Source organism: Pteronotus mesoamericanus, unplaced genomic scaffold, assembly GCF_021234165.1.
Source record: "Pteronotus mesoamericanus isolate MK-2021 breed Mesoamerican mustached bat unplaced genomic scaffold, CSHL_Meso_final contig_245, whole genome shotgun sequence".
NCBI lineage: Eukaryota > Metazoa > Chordata > Mammalia > Chiroptera > Mormoopidae > Pteronotus > Pteronotus mesoamericanus.
The window spans coordinates 2444176-2467193 of NW_026555103.1; the positions used below are offsets into that span (position 1 = coordinate 2444176).

The window sequence follows — 23018 nt, forward strand, 5'->3', positions numbered from 1 at the left end:
TGAACTGGAACTCAGCCAAGGTGTCTATTTGCCCAAGAAAAAGGGAATTAAATCAGATGTTTGGGGTGAAGGGTTTAGTTTTGGCCAACATTTCCCAAGATAATCTTTTCATCAGCAGTAAAGTCATTAAACCCAGACATTAAGGAGAACCATAGAAGGTTAGAGCTTGAGGGGACAACTTCTAAGAGATCAGTTAGTTCAGTCTTTCATTCTACAAATGAGAGATTAACTGAACTTTCCAAGTAGAAAAGCCAGTTAGCAAAAGAGTCAGGGTTAGCTGAAAAGTCTCTTAGCACCCAAACTGCTGTTTATTCCTTAACATTGTTGCTCTATTTATGTAGAATCCTAGAATACTCATTAGTACTCAAAATATAGCAAGACACATGTAAGTGGGGAATAATGAAATGTTTTTAAATTAGCTCTTATTGGGTGATGTTATATAAATATTAGAGATTATGATGTTTTTTGTTCTTGGAGGGGAGTTATTTAAACTGTTTTACATTCTAGGAGTTCTCTCCTCAGGAGATTAAATGATGGAGTTTTGGGCCTCCATTGCTCCTTGTCCCTCAGCTAAATATTGCTTTTGCAACATTTAAATGTTAGATGGTTTTACATAAAATGTATTGAAATAAGTTTCCAGAGCAAAACAAAACATGGTAATGCCATTGTTTTTGACACAAAAGCTGAATGTTTTATAATTTTTTAAATTTTATTTAGGGAAAATTTGGGGGATTTGCATGATCTAAAGAAACACAACAGATGTCAAAGTCTAGCTTTGAGAGTGACTTTCCCATGCACCATTTCCTTTTACATTAGCATAGTGACCCAGTATTTCTAAAAAGTCATTAATTGGGCACCCACATTATTTATTTAAAACCAGCCAATGAGGAGAAAGAAGACAAGGTTGACAAGCTTTTTTGTGTGAATATACAATATTATCCCCATGGGGTCATTGGCACAGCAACCATTAAAAATATGCCTGGGTACTTTTTCCTTTTATATTATGTATGTATGTATGTATGTAATGATTTCTTAATGTTTGACAAAGGAGAAGATAGAAAAAAATAGTTCTGGAAATCTATTGCATAACGGCATGACTATGTTTAACTACAGTGCTGTACTCATTAAAGTGGTAAGGATGATAAGTTTTGCTTTATGTGTTTTTTACTATTAAAAATAGTTTTTGAAAGCATGCCCTTCTTCAGTCCTTTCTCCTTCCTGGTGGTTGAAATGCAAATATGATGGCTGAAGCTCTAGCAGCCATCATACACCCTGCAGTGAAAGCCACATGCTAAAGATGGTAGAATTACAAGGTACTAAGTAAAGGGACCCAGTCCCGAACATTGAAGGCAACTAAGCCAACACTGCATGGCCTACTTCTGTGTTTCTTTTACTTAAGAGAGAAATGCACTTCCATCGTCTCTCTCCTTTTTTTAATGATTGCCAAAAAACATACTTATTTCACATGGGTCAAATATAACAAGAGAGTGAAGTTGTAGTCCCTAATAATTTTTATTTTATTTATTTTGCTCAAATGTTCTAGTAGGGCTGTAATATAGAACAGTACTTCTCAAGGTATGGTCCTCAGATTTACCTGGATGTTATAAGTATTAGAAATGCTCCAGATCTCCTGACTTAGACATACTGGGTGCCAGCCTGGTGATCTGTATTATTTTAGCCATCCATCAAGGAGACTTTGATGCATGGGAAAGAAGACAACTATTCACATAGAGATTACACAAAGTAGTCCTGTTTGTACAGAGTTAGGGCTAACAGCTAATGTCCGTAGTCAAGTCCTGCATTTGAATTCTTTCTCTACCACTTAATAGCTATATAGCACTAGAAAAGTGACTTTTCCTCTTCAAGACTCAATTTTTCCAATGATAAGATCTGAAATTAACATTGTTCATATCCTAAGGTTATTGAGAAGATTTTATAGATAATTTGTGTAAAGTTCTTAATTGGCACATGTTTATTATTAAATGCAGAATCAATAATTATACCTTATTAGTGTTTCATGTGGTATGAAACCCATGTCTGGACACAAAACAAGCCTAATGCACAGGTAGAATAGACTCTTTTTTTTTTTTTTAATAAGGAAACAGGCACAGAGAGTTTAAAAAATGAGCCCAAGGTCACACAGCTTTTGAGAGATAAAACTTCCATTGCAGGAATCTGGCTCTAAAGCCCATATTCTTAACATCAGCCCCTGAATTTCTGAGTGTATTCCTGCTTCTTTTCAGAAGTATCATAAATTGAATGAAGACCTCTAACGCAAGTTAGAAGGAAAGTTCAATTCATCAGCTTTTACTGAGCAATTACAATATGTGAATGTATTAGTTTTGGGCCTCCTAAATGTTTTGAAGTGTTTGGGTATAGTTTCTTTGCAGGTACAGAGAACATGTACAGGAATATTGGAAGCAATACAAGGAAGAAAAAGCTGAGCTTTTCAGATTGCTATCAAGATCAGCAAGCGCAGTTACATCCTGCAGGGACAACTTCGAAAAGCCCAGTGTCAAAATTATCCTACCTACAGAGGAGAGCTGGGATATTTTAAAAACTAACTTCTGAGAGACATTGATGAAGGCTGCCCGTGGATGTTACTTCCCTCCCACTTCATACCACCTCTGGCTTCTTGCCATACTGCCCAAAAAGCATAGAGGTCATCTAGATTCCAAACAAAACAAAACGAAAAAAATAGCTCTAAGCTAAATGTGCTTATTTGTAAAGTAATATTATCAAATTCTGCAGTATTCACACTTGAGTATGCCTCAGAATCCTCAAGACTCCCTAAAACCCAGATTCCTGGCCCCATCCCCAGATGAGTTTTGGAATAAATAGGTTTGGGTGTAGCATTTCTAATAATTTATTTTGGGGGGGTGGGGAGTGTTAATATTGGTCCCCCAGCCAGAAGGGCTTGACACAGAATCCTAAAGAAGTCACTATACAAATTGTGTGTCTGTAACATGCATAATTTGAAAAAGAAATAATAAATTACTCAAAGATACACTTTAATCCTAGAACTTCAAACTGAATAACAAAAATGAATATCCTGCTCAACTGATCTGCCTCCACGCAGAAAGCTCTAACTTGGTCAGTCAGGGACACAGTGGTTAGGGAGATTCAGCTCTTTCTATGTCTCCAAGAAATGCAATAATTTACAGCACTGTAATAGATATCACTTACAGAACTGAAATTACAAAATGTCTAAGTAAAAAAAATGTAATATGTTTGCATTTCAAAACTACATTGTTCTTTGTTTTTTTTTCATTTTAATGTAGAAATTATAACCTGCATATTCATTCACAAAGAGTCATCAAGAACTTATTCTTTGTTAGGTAATCCTGAATGCCTCACATTTCTGAGAAACCAGATCCTCAATCAACAGTTAATGCAGATTCTGTGCTAAGACTGCAGTGACTCACATAAAGTAATAATCTATATTTTGATGAAACTGGAAATTATAAAAAACCCTCTTATGATTAGTTGTATACCTTACAGAGTAATCATCTTAAATTAAAAATTTCCAGAATCATTTTTCTAATGTAAAAAAGAAAATTTCAGTAACTTAATGCTCTGAGAGATGCTTCTGTAGGATGAGGCCTGAATAATGATGAATCTCCTCTCTTACTACTTGCTGTTTAATTTTGGATATTGGCCAAGGACTCAGAATTAAGAACCTATCATTCCTAAATAAAAGGTCATAATACAAAGCATCAGTCAAGGAACATGTATAAAGGACCCATGGACAAAGCCAAAGAGGGTAAGGATTGAGGGAAGGAGGAGAGGGGCAGGGAAAGGTGATGGCAGGAAAATGGAGACAAATATATTTGAACAATAAAATAAATTTAAAAAAATAAAAACAAAAGCATCTTACTTCATTTAGTGAATATTTTGAAGCATTTGCTAAAGATTTTAAACCAATTAGAAGATATTTATTTCTTCTATATTATTTTCCTGAATTACAACTAAAAATTAACTTTTATAAAGTATCAGTTATTAAAAACCTAATACTAATAAATATACTGAAAATTTTTTTTAAATTATCTGAATCCTTGGACTTTCATGTAGTTTTATTTGAAAATCACATAACGGCAGTTAAAAAAAAAACAAACCAGTTTACAATTAAGAGCATTGAATGATATTTTTATTTTGAATAGACTGGGTTAGTTCAGCAATTGTGATGACTTTTATTATGCCATCTTACATTGTTATTTGAAATACTGTGGCACATTATGCTTATGCCCTAAAGATTAATTATTGTTAATTTGAACAAAATTAAATCATACTAAAATAAAAGCTGTAATAACATTTTATCACTGAATTAATCATTTTTTATTTTTTTTAATTTTTATTGTTCCAATATATTTGTCTCCATTTACCTGCAACCACTGTCCCCTGACCCACTCATCCCCATCTCCCTACCTCAGTCCTTCCTCATCTTGGCTTCATCCATGTGTCCTTCACAACTGCTCCTTGATTTAAACGTTCCCCTTCCACTCCCCACTACACCCATCCATACCTTTCTCCCATTCCGATCAATTTCTTCTTTCTTTCACTGTTGCTGGTTATATTTTCCTTGCCTGCTTGCTTTGCTGATAAGATTCCACTTATAGCTGAGATCATATGGTATTTGTCTTTCACCCCCTGGCTCATTTCACTTAACATAATGCTCTCCAGTTCAATCCATGCTGTCGTGAAGGGTAGTAGCTCACTCTTTCTTTCTGCTGCATAGTATTCCATTGTGTAAATGTACCACAGCTTTTGGATCCACTCATTTACTGATGAGCACTTAGGTCGCTTCCAACACTTGGCTACTGAAAATCGTGCTGCTATGAACATTGGGGTGCATAGGTTCTTTTGAATTGGTGTTTTAGTATTGTTAGGGTATAATTCCAGCAGTGGATTCTCTGCTTCATAAGGCATTTTCATTTCTAGCTTTCTGAAGAAATTCCAAACTGTTTTCCACAATGGCTGCATCAGTCTGCATTCCCATCAACATTATACTAGGGTTCCCTTTTCTCCAAACCTCGCCAACACCCATTGTTTGTTGATTTATTTATGATGGCCATTCAAACTGGTGTGAAGTGATATCTCACTGTGGTTTAAATTTGCAATTCTCTGATGGCTAGTGATGCTGAGCATGCTTTCATATTTCTCTGGGCCCTGTGAATGTCCTCCTTGGAGAAGGGTCTGTTAAGCCCATCTGCCCATTTTTTAATTGGATTATTTGTCTTCTATGAGTGGAGACATATGAGTTCTTTATACATTTTGGAGTGGAACCTAACCAACAATACAAAGATGCAAGGAAAATAAGACCAGCAACACTGAAAGGAAAAGAAAGCAACAGAGACAAGAGGGAAGGAGGGAGGGGTGGGCGGGGGGAAAAGGAAGAGAAGGGGAAAGTCAAGGAACATATAGCAAGGTCTCATGGACTAAACCAAAGGGGAAGAGTTGAGCGAAGGAGGGGGTAGGCGGCAAGGCAAAGTGGTGGGAGGAAGGGAGAGACAAATATATTTGAAAAAATAAATTAATTAACTTAAAAAATAAATAAATAAAAGAAAAACAAAAACCCTGTCTGAGATATCATTGGCAAATATATTGTCCCATACAGTTGACTCCCATTTCATTTTGCTGATGTTTTCTTTAGCCATGCAGAAGCTTCTTATTTTGATGAAGTCCCAACTGTTTATTCTTTCCTTCATGCCCCTTGCTCTAGGGGACATATCAGTGAAAACACTGCTGCATGGGATATCTGAGAGTTTCCTGCCTATGTTCTCCTCTAGGACTTTTTATGGTATTGTGACTTCTATTTAAGTATTTTATCCATCTTGAGTTTATTTTTGTGTGTGGTGTCAGATGGTAGTTGAATTTTAATTTTTTGTATGTAGCTGTGCAACTCTCCCAAAACCATTTGTTGAAGAGGTTATTTGTACTCCTTTTTATGCTTCTGCACTATTTGTTGAATATTAATTGACCATAATGACATGGGTTTATTTCTGGGCTCTCTATTGTATTCCATTGATATATGTGTCTGTTCTTATGCCACTATCAAACTGTTTTGATTACAGTGGACCATAATATAGTTTGATGTCAGGTATTGTGATCCCACCTACTTTGTTTTTCTTTCTAAAAATTGATGCAGTTATTCGGGGTTGTAATTGGTTCCACATAAATTTTCAAATGTTTGTTCTATCTCCGTGAAATACGTCACTGGTATTTTAATAAGGATTGCATTGAATCTATAAATAACTTTCAATAGTATGGACATTTTGATGATTTTTATTCTTCCAGTCCATGAACACAGTATATGCTTTCATTTATGTGTGTCTTCCTTAATTTCTTTCTTCAGTGTTGTGCAGTTTTCTGCACACAGGTATGCTATCTCCTTGGTTAAGTTTATTCCTAGGTACTTTATATTTCTTATTGCTATAGCAAAAGTGATTTTTTCCTGACTTCTGCTTATTTTATTTCATTTTTGGTGTAAAAATGCCTTTGATTTCTGAATATTAACTTTTAATCCTGCTGTTTTGCCAAACAAAAAAGTGTTTTGCACTTTTTTGGTGCACTCTATGGGGCTTTTTACGTACACTATCATGTCATCTGCAAACGGTGATAGTTTTACCACTCCTTTCCGATTTGGATGCCTTTTATTTCTTTTCCTTGTCTGATTGCTATGGCTAGGACTTCTAATATTATGTTGAATAGAAGTGGTGAAAGCAGACATCCTTGTCTTGTTCCCAATCTTAGTGGGAAAACTTTGGTTTTTGCCCATTGAGTATAAGGTTGGCCATAGTTTTTTCATGTGTGGCCTTTATTGTGTTGAGGTATGCCCCTTTTGCTCACATTCTTCTGAGTGTTTTTATCATAAATGGGTGCTGTACCTTATCAAATGCTTTTTCCACATCTACTGATATGTGATTTTTGTCTTTCCCTTTTTCTATGTGATATATCATGCTTATTGATTTGCGAATATTGAACCATCCTTTTGTCCATGGCATGAATCTCACTTGATCACGGTGGATGATCTTTTTAATGTATTGCTGGATCAAGTTTGACGATATTTTGCTGAGGATTTTAACATCTATGTTCATCAGCGATATTGGCCTGTAGTTTTCTTTCTTTGTAGGGTCTTTATCTGGTTTTAGAATTAAGATGATGCTGTCCTCATAAAAAGAGTTTGGGAGTCTTCCCTCTTCCTGGATTTTTTGGAATTGTCTGAGAAGGACAGGGGTTAGTTCTTTCTTAAATATTTTGTAAAATTCTCCTCTGAAACCATCCAGTCAAGGGCTTTTGTGTGCAGGAAGTTTTTTGGTTACTGTTCACTTTCACCAGCTGTTATTGGTCATTTTAGGCTTTCTGTTTCTTCTTAATTCATTGTTGGAAGTTTACTGATATTTATTTCCGTCCTCTCCCTTTTTTTCTTGCTGAGTCTGCTTAAAGTCTTGGCACTTTTGTTTATGTTTTCAAAGAATCAGCTCCTGGATTGGTTGATATTTTGAATTCTTCTTTTAGTCTCTGCATCATTCAATTCTGCTCTGATCTTGATTATTTCTTTTCTTCTACTTGCTCATGTCTTTGGTCGTTATTTCTCTAATTATTGAAGTTGAAATGTTAGGTCATTTTTGAAATATTTCTATCTTTTTTTAGGTAGGCCTGTATTGCTATGAACTTCCCTCTCAGCACTGCTTTCGCTGTGTCCCATAGATCATAGACTATTGTGTGTTCATTTTCATTTGTTTTCAGAAACTTTTTGATTTCTTCTTTGATTTCATTATTCATCAATTCCTTGATTAATAGTGTGCTATTCACTCTCCATGAGTTTAAATGTTTTTGAGTTTTTTTCCTTGAGGTTGGTTTCTAGTTCCAAGCCCTTGTAGTCTGAGAAAATGCTCCTTATTTCAATTTTCCTGAATTTGTTGAGGCTTGTTTTGTGTCCTATAATGTTCTCTGTCTCTGAAAATGTTCTGTGTACATTTGAAAAGAATGTGTATTTTGCTCCTATGGGATGAAAGATTCCAATATCAGTTAAATCCATTTGATCTAATGTGTCATTTAGTTCCACAATATTCTTGTTGATGTTTTGTTTGGAAGTTCTATTCATTTTTGACAGTGGGGTGTTAAAATCTACTAAGTGGTGTGTTAAAATCTACTATCAGGGTGTTACTGAGTATATTTTTCTTGAAGTCCTCCAAGATTTTCCTTATATGTTTGGGTGCTCCTATGTTGCATTCATATAGGTCTACAATGTTAGTGTCTTCTTGATGGATTCTCCCTTTGAGTATTATAAAGTGTCTTCATGGGTCTCTTTTTATGGCCTTTGTTTTGAAATCTATTTTATCTGATGAAGTATTGCTACTCCTGCTTTTTTTTCCTGTCCATTTGTTTGGAATATTTGTTTCATCCCTTTAATTTCTGTCTGTGCAGGTCCTTTGTTTTGAGTTGGGTCTTTTGTAGGCAGCTTATGGGTGGGTCATGTTTTCTTATCCATTCAGCTACTCTGTGTCTTTTGATTGGGGCATTTAATCCACTAACATTTAAATTTATTATTGATGGGTACTTATTCATTGCTTCCCTTTCTACCTGTGATCCTCTCTTTCTCACTCTTTTTATTCATCTTTTTAAAGCAGTCCTGTTAGCATATCTTGCAATGCTGGTTTGGTGGAGGTATAGTCTTGTAGCCTTCTATTGTCTGGGAAAGATCCTTACTCTGCCTTCCATTTTATTTGATAGCCCTGCTGTGTTGAGTAGTCTTGGCTGCAGGCTCTTGTTTTTCATTACTTGGAATATTTCTTGCCATTCCCTTCTGGCTTGTAGTGTTTCTGTTGAGAAGTCAGCTGCTAGCCATATCGGGGCTCCCTTGTATGTTACTACCTCTTTCTCCCTTGCTTCCTTTAGGATTTTTTTTTGTCTTTGATATTTGCTATTTTAATTATGATGTTTCCTGGAATGGGTCTCTTTGAGTTCCTCTTGAATGGGAACCTCTGTGCTTCCCAGAGTGTGTGACTTTTATTCCTCCAATAAGGGAAGTTTTCCATCATTACATTTTCAAACACTTTTTCTATTCCTTGTTCCCCTTCTCCTTCTGATATCCCTGTTATACAGATATTATTACATTTCAGGTTGTCCTTCATTTCCCTCAACGCCTCTTCATTCTTTTATGATTTTTTTTTACATTCTTGCTTTTTCTAGGAGCTTTTTTCTACATTGTTCTCCAGCTCATTGATTATATATTCTGCTTCATCGGTCCTGCTTTTGATTCCTTCTACTGTGTTCTTCAATTCAGAAATTGTATTCTTCATTTACTCTCATCTCTTATTGATAGTTTTTATGTTTTTTTTCCTTGCTGATATAGTTTCCAATAAGTTCCTCATAGTTTCCCTGTATTTTTTGTTAATTCTCTATGAGCTCAGTGAGCTCACTGAGCTTCCTTATACCATTGTTTTTAACTCAGTATGTGATAGTTTACTTGCCTCTATTTAATTTAGTTCACTTTGTGGGGATTCCTCCTTTCCCTTCAATTGGGGGGTGTTTCTTTATCTTCCCATTATTTGTGAGACTCTTCATTTTTGCTTCTGCTGCTTAAATTGATCTGTCTTGACTTCCTGACTTTGTGATGTGAACTTCTATGGTAGGAGACCACTTTTTTTTTTTTTTTCCTTCTTTCTTTCTGGATCTGCCTCTGATGATGTCAGCTGTTGACCCTCTCTGACCTTAGGCAGTATTTAAGAGACTTCCAGGAATCTACTGACTGTGTTTGTCTCCTCCAGTTTTGAATCTAGTCACTCTGTCCTCAGCAGTCAGGGCTGGGTAGAGTCTCTCCTATGGGTGGGGCTAGTGGACCCTTTCACACTTCTGCCACTCAGGGAAGTGGTCTGATTAACCAAGACGGCTGCTGCCATATGGGGGAGGAGTCTGCACCTGGATCTCCCCTGCTACTCCCTCAGTTCTGTCTCTAATGCTTTTGTATCCAGACTCTCTTCATGCATCTTTAAATCACTCTGTGTCTCCTTTAGCCCAGGACCTACTTTCTGTAACTACTCCTCTGTACTCAGCAGTCAGGCTTGCCCATCACCTGGACTGTGGCCGAGCCTCTTAAGGATGTGGCTATTGTGTCCTTTCATGCTGCTGCGACCAGTAGTGCAGTCTGCCTGAGAAAGATGGCAGCTGCTGAATGGGGGGCAGAGTCAGCACCAGGACCCCGCTGGCCACCTTCTCAGTCCTCTCCCCAAAACTTTTTTCCGCAGTCTCTCCTCAGGTGGCTCCAGCCCACTCTGCTCCTGCCTCCACTGGAGCTCAGTGTAAGTGGCTGCCACTACAAATTTTTGCACTGGCCCTTTAAATGGTTTTGTGTCCCAAGCCACCTGTCTCTGGCAGAGAGCACCAATATGCTTTTCAAAACTGGCTCTTTTCTGTGTGCTTCTTGGGCTCTAGTGATGTAGGCTAGAGATCCCCACTTATAGTTTAGATCCTGCTCTTCTCAAGGGGGTCCAACTGGCTATTTCAGTATCCCTCAGGTTCTGCCACCTGTGAGTGCTTAGCCCACCTTCTTGAGTCTCTATCACACTTATTACAAGTTCGGTTGTGCTGAAGCTGTTTCCTCTGTCTGCCCAAGGTTTTAAGGCTCCTCTCTCATTATTGTTCAGTTGTTTTCCAGGTGATTTCTCCACAATTTAGTTGCAATTCCAGATTGGTCTTCAGAGGAGGTCAGTGTGACTTCCACTCTCTCCTCTGCCATCTTGAATTTCCATGAACTTCTATTAGACACTACAAGCTACAGTGGTTTTTCAGGCCTTGGTCCACTCTCAAGAACATCCAGCTGCATAGATCAAGGAGATTGCATCACTGAGTCCTAGAGGATTCCTACAATAGAAAGTGACCTCACAAAGACTGGGATTCAAAGCAGATAAATCTCCTTTCTCTTTAACTCCAGGCTCTAAATTTCCACCTAACATCTACACTTGAATGTCTGGAACTTGGTCATTCCCTTCTCTCAGGACAGGTAGAGTCCTGGAAAGTTAGAGCTTCAGTGTTGCATCCTTCCCACAGCCACCCAGTCAGGCTTTTGGGTCTCCATCCCGGAGACTCTCCATGGAACTTCCACAACTCCACCATCCGATAACCACCCCCTGCCCTCCACAGAGGGGCCAGCAGCCAAACATCAAATCCTCATTTTAAGATGTAAAAAAATCACAGTGGTTTCTTAATTTGATTATTGTGATTTAAATAGCTATTCTTTAAAACCAAATATAATTTTTTTAAATGAATGTTTTTTATGTATATTAAATCAGTGCTATAACTTTATGAAATTACTCATATAGGTAAGAGATTTTCTTTTTGTCAAATAAACTCTGCAAATAAACTTTCAATATATTATTTGGTACCTGATTTTTCTAAGATGCCCATAAAAATTAAAAAACAGTCTTTTCTGAGAATAGTTGGTTGCCCCAATGTCCTTGCTTATTTTAGAGAGAAATAGATTTTGCTCGAAAACAATAAATCCATGTAGCTATGTTAACAAAAGAAACTCATGGTCATCCTCTCCACTGAGAAAAAAACTGGTGGAACTAATAATGTGATATAATAAAAATATTGTTTATCTTCAACATCACTACCCACACAATGTTACCGCATACCAGTGCTTTCTAGTTGTCCTTCAGTACTAGTTTTCTATCACTGTTAGAAGGTTTCACAATGGGCTGGTTCTGTTTAAAATGTGGTATTTGCCATCTGTCAAGTTAATCCAGGTTCCCTGTAGGAGAATAAAGCTAAGTATGAAAGAACAAGAAAATTCTTCTTAGACAGAAAGTTTCTGATTGACATGCATGCTTTCTTGGCAGTTTCTTAAGAGGTAAAGTTGCTTCCTTATAATTCTTCTGCATAAATATCATCAAGGAAATTCTAGACACTCAATACCTGTCTTTATAGAGCAATTTTTCTTTTAAATCCTTAAATATGCTCAAAATCCTTTCACCACCCACTCTGGGAGAAAAAAAAATTGAATAGCTATATGTGAAAAATAGACCTAGAACCTACTTCTGATTAAAAAATCACAGAACAAATCAGGAATATAAATTTAGTTCATTCAAAATAGGATTATCTGGGAACGATAGAGGGAGAGGAGCCTTGGAGCCGCGGACAGACAGTGGATTCAACTATCACACATCCCAACGGGTGAGAAGTGCGGTGGAGGTTCAAGAGGGTGGGGATGGGCGCCCACGGGCACCAGCACCAATGAGACATTGAAACAACCAGTTAGCTCCCCCTGAGAAGAACAGGGTCTGAATCATAAACAGGGACCCTTAGATTACAGCAGCTGAAACCAGGAAAACACACAGACAAAATGCTTAGGGGCGCTCTCTGCCAGAGACAGGCGGCTGGGGATGCAAAGAGACATATACGTGGCCAATGCAAAAATTTCCAGTGGCAGCTGCCCTCCTTGATCTCTGGGTAGAGGTGGCAGCAGAGTGGGCTGGTGCCTGGGAAAGATTGGAAAAGAAGACTTTGTAAAGAGAACTGAGACGGTGGCCGGTGGAGCCCTGGTGATAACTCACCTCCCACTGAGCAGCTGCCATCTTGTTCAGGCATAAGGGAATCAATTAAACTGCTTTTGGTGCACTCCCCACACAGCTTGTGTGCATGTGAGCTGGGAAACTAAGTGCAGACAAGCTGGAAAAAATAGAGGATCCCTGGCCAAAGAGGACACACAGCTGCATAGAGAACCTTGAGGAGACACTGGAGACAGAGGTGCTGGAGAAAGAAAAGGAGGAGGAACTGGGGAGTCCCGACTCCCTCCCCATTCTGTTGTCTCTATTTTGCACAGGCAGGGCAAGCCCTCAAAGAAGAAGAAGCAGGCACGCATGAGCCAGATGGCCTGCGAATACAATGTTGTTCACAGAAATAGTGGATCCCTGGCCAAAGGGGTCACACAACTTCCCAGGGACCCCTGAGGAGAGACTGTGAACAGAGGCATTGGGGACAGAACTGGAGGAGGAACACAGTAATCCCAACTCCTTCTCCTTTCCATAGTTTCCATTGTGCGCAGGCAGGCCATGCCCCTAAATAGACAAGAGTTGAAAAGCACACAATAGACAGCCCAAAACCACTCAGTGCAGGCATGCACACACACACGCCGACTGCCTGGCAAGGGTTGGGGAGCGCATGTGTGGACCTGCGACCACGCGGGCTGGTGAGGGCTCCCTCAGGTTGGCGCCCACAAGGCCTGCAAGGGAGAACACAGATAGGTGAGAGCAGGCATAAACTGGTGCCCACGTGGGCCCGCGAATGAAGAAAAGTCTGAACAAATAGTGGATCCCAGGCCGAAGGGGACACAGAGCTTCCCAGAGATCCTGGAGGAGAGACTGGAGACAGGATTAACTGGAGAGTTCTGGAGCTGACTTCCTCCCATTGCCATAGTCTCCATTTCACATGGGCAGGTGACGCCCCCAAAGAGCCAAAGGCAGGGAAAGCACACAATAGAAGACCCTAAACTGACCAGTGCCGGGGTGCCCACTGGGAGGGGGTGCCAGATGTGTGCACAAGGACAAGCGAATAAGCGCCCAGGTTGGCGGGGGATCCTGTCAGGCTGGGAAGCATGCTCAAGGAGCCAGAGTGAGAGTGCAGAACGATCCACAGAAATAGTGGATCTCTGGCCGAAGGGGTCACAGAGTTGCCCCAAGCAGGAGTTAGACACAGACAATAGAATCCTGGAAAGCTCAAATGACCCAAGGTCATATAGAGTCAACAACTGATATTATCAAGGCAGGCCCAGAAAGAAAACTAAAGAAAAAATAAATAAATAAATAAATAAATAAATAAATAAATAAATAAAAAGATCCACCTACTACCACAGAGATTTAGCCACTAGGTCAGGAAAACTAGATGGATCAATTGAAGCAGAAGCAAAAATATATTAATTAATTAATTAATTAATAGACTCTAACAAAAACGGGAAGAAAAAGACGTTCACCCCAAATGAGTGGAAAACGGGACTCGCCACAGAGAGAGCTAATGAAATAGAGGCAAGGGAACTATTAGATATTGAATTCAAAACAATGGTTCTAAGGAAGCTCAATGATCTCAGCCAGCTCAAAGAGAATTATGAGAAACTGCAGAGAAACTATCAGGACCTTACAGCAAACTATATCAACCTGGAAAAGGACATAGAATCTATCAAGAAGACAAAAGAGCATATGAAGGATACCATTTCTGAATTGAAGAACACAGTTGAAGAAATCCAAGGCAGGCTGAATGAAGCCAAGAATCGAATCAGTGAGATGGAGGATAAGGTAGGAAAAAGCTCCCAGAAAGAACAAGAAATGGAAAAAAGACTCAAAAAGGATGAAGAAGCACTTAGGGAAATGCAGGACAACCTGAAATGCAATAACATCTGTATAATAGGGATACAAGAAGGAGAAGAGAGGAGCAAGGGATAGAGAACCTCCTCAAAAAAGTAATGATGGAAAATTTCCCTAATTTGAGGAGAGAAAGGCTCTCATGGATCCAGGAGGAACAGAGGACCCCACTCAAGAGGGACTCAAAGAGGTCCACTCCAAGGCACATCATCATTAAGATGGCAAATGTCAAAGACAAAGAGAGAATCCTCAAGGCAGCAAGGGAGAAGGAGAAAGTAACATACAACGGGGCCTCAGTACGCCTAGGAGCTGACTTCTCAACAGAAACACTACAAGCCAGAAGGGAATGGCAAGAAATATTCCAAGTCATGAAAAGCAAGGGCCTAAAACCTAGGCTGCTCTACCCAGCAAGACTCTCAATTAAAATAGAAGAGGAAATAAGAAGTTTCCCAGAGGAAAGAAGGCTAAAAGAATACATCTCTACCAAACCAGCTACAAGATATGTTAAAAAGACTGGTTTAAGCAGATGAAGGAAAAGAGTGAGAAAGAGAAAAACACAAGTACAAAGAGAAAAGAGGAATAGGCTTCTATCAGTAATAACTCTAAATGTAAATGGGCTCAATGTCCCAATCAAAAGACCCAGCATAGCTGAATGGATAAGAAAACATGACCCACACATAAGCTGCCTACAAGAGACCCACCACAGAGCAAAAGACTTATACAGATTGAGAGTAAAGGGATGGAAAAAAATACTTCAGGCAAATGGGCAAGAGAAGAAAGCAGGCGTTGCAATACTTATATCAGACAAATTAGATTTCAAAACAAAGGCGATAAAAGAGGGAAGGAGACATGGGGGTAGGAGGAAAGGAAGGGAAGGGGAAAGTCAAGGAATATAGCAAGGACTCATGGATAAAACCAAAGGTGAAGAGTTGAGGGAGGATGGAGGAAAGAAGGGAGAGGGCAAGGGAAAGTGTTGGGGGGTAGGCAGGGACAAATGTATTTGAAAAAATAAATCAAAAAAATAATCAAAAAAATAAAAAAATAATAATGAGATAAGAGAAGAAATCAAAAAGTTTCTGGAAGCAAATGCAAATGAACATACAACAATCTAAATCCTATGGGACACAGCAAAGGCAGTCCTGAGAGGGAAGTTCATAGCAATAAAAGTTTACCTAAAAAAGATAGAAACATTTCAAATAAAAGACCTAACACTACAACTTCAAGAACTGGAGAACAATAACAAATCCCAGAGCAAGTAGAAGGAAGGAAATAGTCAAGATTAGAACAGAACTGAATGACATAGAGATGAAAAGATCAATTCAAAGGATCACCCAATGCAGGAGCTGATTCTTTGAAAAAATAAGTAAAATTGACAAGCCTTTAAGAAGATTCATCAAGAAAAAAAAGGAGAGGACCCAAATAAATAATACCGCAAAAGACAGAGGAGAAATAACAACTGATACCAGAGAAATACAAAGGATCATAAGATACTACTATGAACAATTATATGTCAAGAAATTGAAAACCTTGAAGAAATGGAAAAATTTCTACAAAAAAATAATCTTCCCAAACTGAAGGAGGAAGAAACAGAAAGGTTCAACAGACCGATAACAGCTGGGGAAATTGAAGCAGTAATCAAGAAACTCCCGGCACACAAAAGCCCAGGGCCAGCCGGTTTCCCAGGAGAATTTTACAAAACATTTAAGGAAGAGCTAACCCCTGTCCTTCTCAAACTATTCCAAAAAATCCAAGAGGAGGGAAGACTCCCAGACTCCTTCTATGAGGCCAGCATCACCCTGATCCCAAAACCAGATAAAGACCCTACAAAGAAAGAAAACTACAGGCCAATTTCGCTCATGAACATAGATGCTAAAATCCTCAACAAAATATTGGCAAACCGCATCCAGCAATACATTCAAAAGATTATCCACCACGATCAAGTTGGATTCATCCCAGGGATGCAGGGATGGTTCAATATACGCAAAGCAGTAAACGTGATACACCACATCAATAAAAGAAAAGAAAAAAAAACACATGATCATCTCGATAGATGCAGAAAAAGCATTTGACAAGGTACAGCACCCATTTATGATCAAAACACTAAGCAAAATGGGAATAAATGGGGCATTCCTCAACGTAATAAATGCCATATATGAAAAACCTACAGCTAATATCATACTCAATGGGCAAAAACTGAAAGCTTTCCCACTAAGATCGGGAACACTCCAAGGATGTCCACTCTCACCGCTTCTTTTCAACATCGTATTGGAAGTCCTAGCCACAGCAGTCAGACAAGAGAAAGAGATAAAAGGCATCCAAATAGGAAAGGAGGAAGCAAAACTATCATTGTTTGCAGATGACATGATAGTGTACATAGAGAACCCTGTAGACTCTAGCAAAAAAATTCTCAACGTAATAAATGAATTTGGCAAAACTGCAGGATACAAAGTCAACATTCAGAAATCAAAGGCGTTTTTGTACACCACCAATGCAATAGAAGAAGAAGAAATCAGAAAAAATATACCATTCGATATAGCACGAAAAAAAATAAAGTACCTAGGGATAAATTTAACCAAAGACACAAATGACCTGTATGCAGAAAACTATACAACATTTAAAAGAGAAATTAAGGAAGACACAAATAAATGGAAACATATACCGTGCTCATGGATTGGAAGAATTAATATCCTCAAAATGTCCATACTACCCAAAGCAATTTATAGATTCAACGCAATCCCTATTAAGATACCAATGACGTATTTCACAGGAATAGAACAGACATTTCAAAAATTTATATGGAACCATAAATTACCCTGAATAGCTACAGCAATTTTTAGAAAGAAACACAAAGTAGGAGGGATCACAATATCAGGCATCAAACTCTACTACAAAGCCACTATACTCAAAACAATCTGGTACTGGCACAAGAACAGACCCATAGACCAATGGAACAGAATAGAAAGCCCAGAAATAAGCCCAGGTCTCTATGGACATCTAATATTCGACAAAGGGGGCAGAAGCATAAAATGGAGCAATAACAGCCTCTTCAACAAATGGTGTTGGGAGAGCTGGACGGCTACATGCAAAAAATTGAAATGGATCATCAGCTGACACCATACACAAAAATAAACTTAAGATGGATAAAAGACTTAAATATAAGTCGCAACACCATCAAAGTCCTCGAGGAGAACATTGGCAGGAAACTCTCAGATATCCCACGCAGCCATTTTTTCTCTGATATGTCTCCTAAAGCAAGGGACATAAAGGGAAGAATAAACAAGTGGGACCTCATCAAAATAAGAAGCTTCTGCACGGCAAAAGAAAACATCAGCAAAATGAAAAGGGAGCCAACCGTATGGGAAAATATATTTGCTAATGATACATGAGATAGAGGTTTGATCTCCAAGATATATAAAGAACTCACTCGACTCTACTCCAAGAAGACAAACGATCCAATCAAAAAATGGGCAATGGACCTGGGCAGATGCTTTTCTAAGGAGGAGATACAGAGGGCCCAGAGGCATTTGAAAGGATGCTCAGCATCACTAGCCATCAGAGAAATGCAGATCAAAACCACCATGAGGTACCACCTCACACCGGTCAGAATGGCCATCATAAACAGATCCACAAACAACAGGTGCTGGCGAGGCTGTGGAGAAAAGGGAACCCTAGTACACTGTTGGTGGGAATGCAGACTGGTGCAGCCACTATGGAAAGCAGTGTGGAATTTCCTCAGAAATTTGAAAATGGAACTGCCTTTTGATCCAGCGATTCCCCTGCTGGGACTATACCTTGAGAACACCAAAACGCCAATACAAAAGAACCTATGCACCCCAATGTTAATAGCAGCACAATTTACAATAGCCAAGTCTTGGAAGCAACATAAATGCCCATTAGTAGATGATTGGGTAAAAAAATTATGGTACATATACACAATGGAGTACTACACAGCAGAAAGAAAAAAAGAAGTACTAAACTTTGCGACAGCATGGATGGAACTGGAGAGCATCATGCTAAGCGAAATAAGCCAGGGGGCGAAAGACAAATACCATATGATCTCACCTATAAGCGGAACCTAACCAACAATGCAAAGATGCAAGGAAAATATGACTAGCAACACTGAAAGGAAAATAAATCAACAAAGACAAGAGAGAAGTGGGGGGCAGGGAAAGGGAAGGGAAGGAGAAAGTCAAGGAACACATAGCAAGGACTCATGGACAAAACCAAAGGGGAAGAGCTGAGGGAGGGAAGGTGGGAGGGGGCAAGGGAAAGAGGTGGGGGGGAGGCAGAGACAAATGTATTTAAAAAGTAAATTAAAAAAAAAAAAAGACTGTTACGGGAGAAAAGCTGAATGGGGTACCATTGAGCCCTAGACACCAACAAGAGATGAAGAATAACATGAAGAATGTGCTACAGTTTGTGGCCTCCAAAAAGATTCATATGCACCAAAATTCAGCTAAAGATACTGTGGAGTGAACCCTGAAGTCTATCATGAGGCTGGTCCTGGCCTTGGCAGATCATTTAAAACCTAGCTCTAACAGGACAGTAAACCAAAGATGTGACTCCAGAACCCCTCCACAGACAAAAGAAAACCCTCAGCAAAGGAGTACGAACTTGCCCCTGTGGATTGAAGTTCAGGCTCAACACAGCAAAATATTTCTATACATGTTTTATTGTAAAAGCCAATGAAAATTTCACATCTATTCCATAAGGAATATGTTTGCATTAACATAAACATGTAAACAAGTGACTTTTACCCCAAATTAAGTTAATGCTTTAAGTCATTTTGCCTTTAAGTATACCCTAGGCATATCACCATAATCCTGGGGGTATTTATTCCACAGCTTGAGATCTGTAGCTTTATATCTTTAGTAAGATCTCAGAAATAAAGAAAACACAAATAAATGGATGAGAGTTGTCAAAAGGCACACATTTCCATGTCTAAGATCCTTAAATCCTAAGGATGTTAATTATATAGCTTGGTGACAAGAGTTAATAGTACTGCAATTCATATTTAAAAGTTGCTAAAAGAATAGATCTGAAAATTTCTCATCACAAGAAAAAAATATTTGTAACTGTGTGGTGATGGATCCTAACTAAACGTTGTGATGATTGTTTTGTAATATATACATATATCAACTCATTTTGTTGTATACCTGAAAGTAATACAATATTATATGTCAGTTATATCTCAATAAAAACAGATGAATTAAAAAAAAAAAAAAAAACCTCTGCAATCACCAGCCACACTGGGCTATTGCTGTGGCCCAGGGAGCAGCTGTCACTCTGGCTGATATGTGTCATGACATGACATGGTCAGGACAGGATGTCTTTTGATAGAGACAGAGGAAAAGCAGCATAGGTGAGGAGATTGAGAATCCATACTGGAGCATGAAAACTCTGGTGTAGCGGTATGAAGGACAAGAAAGGACAGTCCCCTTCTGAGTCCAGCTGCTCCAGCTTGACTTCACCCAGTCCTAGCCACAGTGCAAAGAGTGAATCTACTATACCCAGTCAGAGGAGAAGGAAGATTTTGTGATTATTCACTTTGAAGAAATAAAGAGCAGGACAAAGGAGACAGGCTCCATAACCCCAAGACTGGAGACCAGATAGCCTCGCAACCTGTCTGGCATCTTCATAAGCAGAACAGTTGTTGGATGAGGGGCCATTGGCTCTCTGTGAACCAACAGTCAATCCAGAGGAACAACTGAGAATAATCCAAGGTTGTCTGGATCAGAGTTTGGAGGAGAATCAGCATCTTACGAAGAACTTATTGAAATGTAAACAAGAGGCCAGAAACTTACAGGGGATAAAGGATGCTTTGCAGCAGAGGTTGGCTCAGCAGGACACATCTGTTCTTCAGTTCAAACAAGAACTATTGAGGGCAAATATGGACAAAGATGAGCTGCACAGCCAGAATGTGAATCTACAGAGGAAGCTAGATGAGAGAAACCAGCTCTTGGGAGAATATTTGTAAAAGCTGGGGCAGAAAGATCACCTCCTCCAGAAGCACCAGCCAAGTCAAAAGAAGCACTCCAGAAACTCTCTGAAGCTGGTCACAAGCAGGGGAATCTAGAGCAGGAGTTAGGACACAAAGATGTCCTTTTGGCTCACTTTATGAAAAGAGAGGAAGAGAAGGTGACCAACTGCAATAGTCACAACTCTTAAAGCAATGGTTCTCTCCCTCCAGTGGCAGGAAAAAGTGCTGCTGCAATCCCTCACCGAGGGACCAGTGACCAGCAGCTTGTTTGAGATGCCCTCCTCAACTTGTGAAAGAGCTTCAGTGGCTACAATCCTCAGCACCACATCATCAGAAGCTTGGAACAAGGCATCTCCAGCCTCAGGGAGTACCTGCATATCATAGAGACTCAGAAGAAACAGGGAAAAAAAGGGTTGAGAACAAGACACCCAGAACTCAAGCAGGCAGTGAATACTGGCAGTCCTGGCCCCCTAATTCAAAGTTGCCTCACTCACAGAGCTCTGCAACTGGGAGTGGCACCTGCACTGAAGTGCACTCTTTCACTGACTGGTCACCCTTCAAAGGCAATAAACCAAAGAGGTTTGGGGAGGTGACACTAAAGGATTTAAAGCAGTTATTGACTAAGAAGGGAATCAATGGTATCACTTTAGAGCACTGCATCCTGAGTTTGGCACTATCAGAGGGAAGGTTTTTCATGATGATGGTGCCATACCTAGATGGGAAGGGAAAATTGTAACCTGTGTGGAAGATGATCATGGAAAGAATTGATGCTGAGTATTAGATTGGGGCTTGTGGAACTTTGCACTCTGTGGCAGCTTCACTCAGGAAAGAGTACTAAAACTAGAATACACTAAGAATTTTCTAGTTCATGTTGCCAAATTCGAAGCTTTTCCAATTGGGACAGCCACAGGCAAGTCCTGTTTCTGTGTCCAACATATGTGGTACTTAAAATCCCTGTCCAAATGTAGACCATGAATTCATCTGGAGTTCCTTGTCTGTGGGAACACAGTGTTTTATTATATTTTGAGGACAAAAAACTGAAGGCCTTAACCAAAAGGGATGAATGATCTCGCTCCTGTAGGGACATTGTTGCTATTATCTGTAACCTGGGAATTGGATGCAACACTCCTCTGTGTTATAGTGTTATTTTGATTGGCTGCAGCAGTTACAGCAATCAGAGTCCCAAAAGTGGTGCTTACAGGTAAGACAATGCTAACTTTTTTGTTTTTTTTGTATCTATTACAAAGGAAGAATAACTCATGGTTGGTATCAAAGATGAAAGATACTCTTCAGGGATATTTTGGACTAGACACAAATGGTGCTGAATTGTTATTGGTTGGAAAAAGGGCTATACTATCCTAAAACTATAATTAAGACCTTGGGCTGCCTTCTCTGTCTTAACCAGTTCTTCAACTTGTCATTTAGCACACGGAGGGCATAGTTCATGTACTGCTAGTCTTCTCTGGGGACTCTTCAACTCTAGAGCCTTTTATTTTTTCCTTACAACTGACCAACATTGTACTTAAATAAAGACTTTTCAGTCTCCTTAAAAAAGTTGGGTATGGAAATGTGCTGCTACCCTTCTTTTCTTGACTTTCATAAATTTATTTAGCTCATGGCATCTCTTTTGCAGTCAAAAGGAGACAAACTATTAATTTAAGTATTTGTGTTTTATGAAGTATTGAGTAAGAGTTACTGATCAGCCCCTCTTTATTTCAAGGCCAGCGTTATTTCTGTTATATATATAATCTAGGCTGATCCTTTAAGGCACAATAGAAACCATGGGGCAAGGTGACTGACTTGTAAATGGCAGGGTTAATTCTCAGTGAAAAAGCCTAACATTCTTTCTCATGTGCAACATTGTCATATGTAGAAACTAAAAGAAAAGTTAAATTTCTAGAGATTACTTAATAACTTGAATTTTCTCATTCATTCATCAAATACGATCAGCCGATCAGCCAATCAGCCACTTTATATACAGTGGAAAAGAAAGAGAAAGCAGTCTGCCTGTTACCACTAAGGTACACTGCCAACCAAAAGAATAAGACAGATCAGTTCTCGGTTCCTGACCTGTTTGTCACTAGTTCATCCCTCCTTTTCAGCCATTTCAACAGTCTACTTGTTGGAGCTCTGAGATGACATTTTGTTGTTTTATACAGATATGACTATTTAAAATTGTTCATGTTTGGATAATTCTTTTGTACTCATTTGCTTTTTTGTCAGAGAACCATGTCTATTTTTGTAACAAGTGTGAGTTCTGTATACAGCAAACTCAATTCTTTATACTGTACCCATTTTCTGGAAAACCTAGTAGCTTTTATATAGGCTCCTCTTATCAGCCTTTGTGGTTTCTGAATAAGCTTTATTTTATTACATAGAAATGATAACTAACTCCTGCTCCAGTTCTACTTGCCATTTTAGTTGTGGAGGTAGATTTACATATTCAATTTAATTGTTTCTTTAGCAGAAAGGAGCTCAAAAGACACCTGATGCCTTTCATGTAAGTTTACCTGGTCTTCTGATGAAGAATGATTTATCATCAAAAATGACTGAAAGTTGGGAAAGTCAGTCAAAAGCAAGGATAATTCATTATGAGAGCAAACAGAAACAAACAGTATATTCTCATTCTTTTTTCCCAGGAAGGCTTGATAAAAATGTCCTCATGTCACTAATATGTCCTGCAC

The 23018-nt window shown here is 39.0% G+C and overlaps 1 pseudogene; it reads left to right on the forward strand.

Moving 5' to 3' along the window:
- The first annotated feature begins 1093 nt into the window (after positions 1 to 1093).
- Positions 1094 to 21102, forward strand: LOC129070111 (dixin-like; annotated as a pseudogene).
- The last annotated feature ends 1916 nt before the right edge of the window (positions 21103 to 23018 follow it).